Source organism: Neoarius graeffei, chromosome 28 (genome assembly GCF_027579695.1).
Source record: "Neoarius graeffei isolate fNeoGra1 chromosome 28, fNeoGra1.pri, whole genome shotgun sequence".
In the NCBI taxonomy this organism is placed as follows: Eukaryota; Metazoa; Chordata; class Actinopteri; order Siluriformes; family Ariidae; genus Neoarius; species Neoarius graeffei.
The window spans coordinates 10,442,385-10,447,438 of NC_083596.1; positions in this window are offsets into that span (position 1 = coordinate 10,442,385).

The following is a 5,054-nucleotide window of genomic DNA, read 5'->3' on the forward strand; positions in this document are numbered from 1 at the left end:
TGCATGTCTTTGGACTGTGGGGGAAACCGGAGCACCCGGAGGAAACCCACACGGCCACGGGGAGAACATGCAAACTCTGCACAGAAAGGCCCTCGCCGGCCATGGGGCTCGAACCCGGACCTTCTTGCTGTGAGGCAACATTGCTAACCACTACACCACCGTGCCGCCCCGATGGAAAGAATATATCTTTATTTTTCAAGAATTATTATTATTATTACGGCGGCACGGTAGTGTAGTGGTTAGCGCTGTCGCCTCACAGCAAGAAGGTCCTGGGTTTGAGCCCCGTGGCCGGCGAGGGCCTTTCTGTGTGGAGTTTGCATGTTCTCCCCGTGTCCGCGTGGGTTTCCTCCGGGTGCTCCGGTTTCCCCCACAGTCCAAAGACATGCAGGTTAGGTTAACTGGTGACTCTAAATTGACCGTAGGTGTGAATGTGAGTGTGAATGGTTGTCTGTGTCTATGTGTCAGCCCTGTGATGACCTGGCGACTTGTCCAGGGTGTACCCCGCCTTTCGCCCGTAGTCAGCTGGGATAGGCTCCAGCTTGCCTGCGACCCTGTAGAACAGGATAAAGCGGCTAGAGATAATGAGATGAGATATTATTATTACTGCATTTTTCACAAATTGCTACCGTCATTTCACGGGTTTGTTTACATTGTAAGCGGAAATGATTTTGTCGGATGTTTTGTATCAAGTTTTCATTTATCGAATTTGCAAAAAATAAAAAATGTTCTGTTTCTCAAAATCCAGTGAATGTGGATAGAATAAAACAGTTATTCCACTCAATCTCATCGTACATGGATTATAGCCAACTCGGTGCTACGCTCCTCATCGGCTATCAGCTCAGGTACAACTTGATTTCATGGAATAACTTAATTATTGTGCCTTTAGTGGTATAACAGCTTGTCACTGGGGCGGTACCGTCTAAGGTACCTATTTGTACCCTTTATATACTGATTGGGAACATATACACTACCGTTCAAAAGTTTGGGGTCACTTTGAAATGTCCTTATTTTTGAAAGAAAAGCACTGTTCTTTTCAGTGAAGATCACTTTAAACTAATCAGAAATCCACTCTATACATTGCTAATGTGGTAAATGACTATTCTAGCTGCAAATGTCTGGTTTTTGGTGCAACATCTACATAGGTGTACAGTGGTGCTTGAAAGTTTGTGAACCCTTTAGAATTTTCTATGACCAAAAACATTATCAGATTTTCACACAAGTCCTAAAAGTGGATAAAGAGAACCAGTTAAACAAATGAGACAAAAATATTATACTTGGCCATTTATTTATTGAGGAAAATGATCCAATATTACATATCTGTGAGTGGCAAAAGTATGTGAACCTCTAGGATTAGCAGTTAATTTGAAGGTGAAATTAGAGTCAGGTGTTTCCAATCAATGGGATGACAATCAGGTGTGAGTGGGCACCCTGTTTTATTTAAAGGACAGGGATCTATCAAAGTCTGATCTTCACAACACATGTTTGTGGAAGTGTATCATGGCACAAACAAAGGAGATTTCAGAGGACCTCAGAAAAAGCGTTGTTCATGCTCATCAGGTTGGAAAAGGGTACAAAACCATCTCTAAAGAGTTTGGACTCCACCAATCCACAATCAGACAGATTGTGTACAAATGGAGGAAATTCAAGACCATTGTTACCCTCCTCAGGAGTGATCGACCAACAAAGATCACTCCAAGAGCAAGGCGTGTAATAGTCGGCGAGGTCACAAAGGACCCCAGGGTAACTTCTAAGCAACTGAAGGCCTCTCTCACATTGGCTAATGTTAATGGTCATGAGTCCACCATCAGGAGAACACTGAACAACAATGGTGTGCATGGCAGGGTTGCAAGGAGAAAGCCACTGCTCTCCAAAAAGAACATTGCTGCTCGTCTGCAGTTTGCTAAAGATCACATGGACAAGCCAGAAGGCTATTGGAAAAATGTTTTGTGGACGGATGAAACCAAAATAGAACTTTTTGGTTTAAATGAGAAGCGTTATGTTTGGAGAAAGGAAAACACTGCATTCCAGCATAAGAACCTTATCCCATCTGTGAAACATGTTGGTGGTAGCATCATGGTTTGGGCCTGTTTTGCTGCATCTGGGCCAGGACAGCTTGTCATCATTGATGGAACAATGAATTCTGAATTATACCAGCGAATTCTAAAGGAAAATGTCAAGCCATCTGTCCATGAACTGAATCTCAAGAGAAGGTGGGTCAAACAGCAAGACAACGACCCTAAGCATACAAATCATTCTACCAAAGGATGGCTAAAGAAGAATAATGTTAATGTTTTGGAATGGCCAAGTCAAAGTCCTGACCTTAATCCAATGGAAATGTTGTGGAAGGACCTGAAGCGAGCAGTTCATGTGAGGAAACCCACCAACATCCCAGAGTTGAAGCTGTTCTGTATGGAGGAATGGGCTAAAATTCCTCCAAGCTGATGTGCAGGACTGATCAACAGTTACCGGAAATGTTTAGTTGCAGTTATTGCTGCACAAGGGGCTCACACCAGATACTGAAAGTAAAGGTTCACATACTTTTGCCACTCACAGATATGTAATATTGGATCATTTTCCTCAATAAATAAATGACCAAGTATAATATTTTTGTCTCATTTGTTTAACTGGGTTCTCTTTATCTACTTTTAGGACTTGTGTGAAAATCTGATGATGTTTTAGGTCATAATTATGCAAAAATATAGAAAATTCTAAAGGGTTCACAAACTTTCAAGCACCACTGTATAGAGGCCCATTTCCAGCAACTCTCACTCCAGTGTTCTAATGGTACAATGTGTTTGCTCATTGCCTCAGAAGGCTAATGGATGATTAGAAAACCCTTGTACAATCATGTTAGCACAGCTGAAAACAGTTGAGCTCTTTAGAGAAGCTATAAAACTGACCTTCCTTTGAGCAGATTGAGTTTCTGGAGCATCACATTTGTGGGGTCGATTAAATGCTCAAAATGGCCAGAAAAATGTCTTGACTATATTTTCTATTCATTTTACAACTTATGGTGGTAAATAAAAGTGTGACTTTTCATGGAAAACACAAAATTGTCTGGGTGACCCCAAACTTTTGAACGGTAGTGTATGTACCTTTTTGGCCCTAAAAAGGTACACATTGTCACCTTAAGGTCCAATAATGAGCCCTAGGGGGTACATTAGTGTAGATTGGACCTTGGGGGATAGAAATGGACTCCTACTGTACCCCTATTTCTGACTGTAGCAAAGTGGATTGCAGTTTTACAAATGAAGTGCTCAAAATAATCCCTGAAAAAAAACATAACACTTGAATTTAAATAGTTTGCTTTTTTATCCCACTTCATTTAGCGATGAGAGAGAGAAACACTCACTAATATAGTCAGTATAAGTGGGCTGGAGTGTATCTACATGATCACGACTGTAGCGTACGTGGGCGTCTCGCTGTAGGGTGATCGTGCTTTCTGAGTCACGACAAAAGGTGGGATGCTGTTACACTAAACTACTTAGAGGACAGAGGACAGATACAGTCACTGTGTACTTTACAGGAACAGCTCATAGGTGCATCCGTTTCTGATCACGTACTATGGAGAAACGATGACGAGGAAAAAGAAAATAAATAAACGTTAACACAGACTGAACAGTTATAATGAGGCACTTGATTTCTTTACCCAAATGCACTGGATACTGATATACGATACTTATTATATACACAGCATTAGACGTGTAACCAGAGGTGTTTCTACAGACAGCACGGGCCTCAAGCAAGAGAAAACAGGAGGCCCTGCCATTTAGACTTCGTTACTGCTATCATGTTACCCAGATGCCTTTATAAAGAATCAATATGATGAGCCAACTACAGGAGAACTGTCTGAAAGTGTTAGGGTATAATTGGCAGGCAAGATATAGTGCTGGATCAAGATCAATTAGACAAATCATCATTGGTAAAGTGTTAGTTTTTATACTACTTTTTAAAAAGACCACACTATCAAATCAATTTGAACAAAATGACAAATTCTACCTTGACTTTTAGAAGCTAGCTAATTAAAGAGAGGATATTACGCGGTTGTGCGAAGATATGAAGTTTATCTTCGAGTGGTGAATGGTGAATTTTTCAATACTAGAAGATAAACTTCATTTCTTCGCGCCACCATGTAATGTTCTTTATATTATATGGACAATTCCACAAGAAAAAAAAAAATAATAATAATACGCAATTTAATCAAAAGAATTTTAATTTCGAACCGGTTCGCCATTTGATAATATGCGTCTAGTCAGCAGAAAAACACTGGCAGTGACGTCATCGGAGTGAAATATCGGGAATTATTATCCATACAGGACGCTTTTTCGATGGAATAAAAACGTGTTCTATTCCCTTCTAGCGGGTTTCATTCATTTGGTTTGATAGCATGCAATATTGTTAGCATATCGCTTATCTTAAATGTATTACGTCACTCTACCCAATGGAGAACGAGCGTTGAATATGGTTTACGATATTGCATGTTGTCAAGACAACATGACGTCATACAGTATGTCAGCGCTCATGTGAATATCCAATGACAAAACTTTTCTGCTGTGCATGCGGAGAAACATTTCTTTGAGATAGAAAAGACGAGGCTAATCCAGTGCTAGGACTAGCTATGCTATAATTAAGCACTAAATAAATAAACTGAAACTCAAGATGCATTAAACACCTGAAGGCCACCAAAACTTCATTATAAATTCTTCATGCATATTTACAAGAGAAAAACATACCAACGGACATCGAAAAACTGGAAAAGAGACACGTTGGAGAAGTAAAACTTCCGTGCTAGCGAGCGACTGTGACAATTTGTACGCAAACATGGCTGTGAGGTTTGCTTTGTTAAAAATGGAAGATTTTGAGAGAATTTTGGCTGTGAGGTCACGCCGCTGTGTGTAGTTGTTGATGTTGATTTTAAAAGTAACTAAGTAAATTACACAGGGAAATGAATACTTAAGTCTGAGTGAAAAATACTATGGCGAATGTGCATAGAAGAGGAGGAGTCTGGAGACAGAATGACAGCGCTAACTCATGGGTAAGCTAGTGTTGGCCTT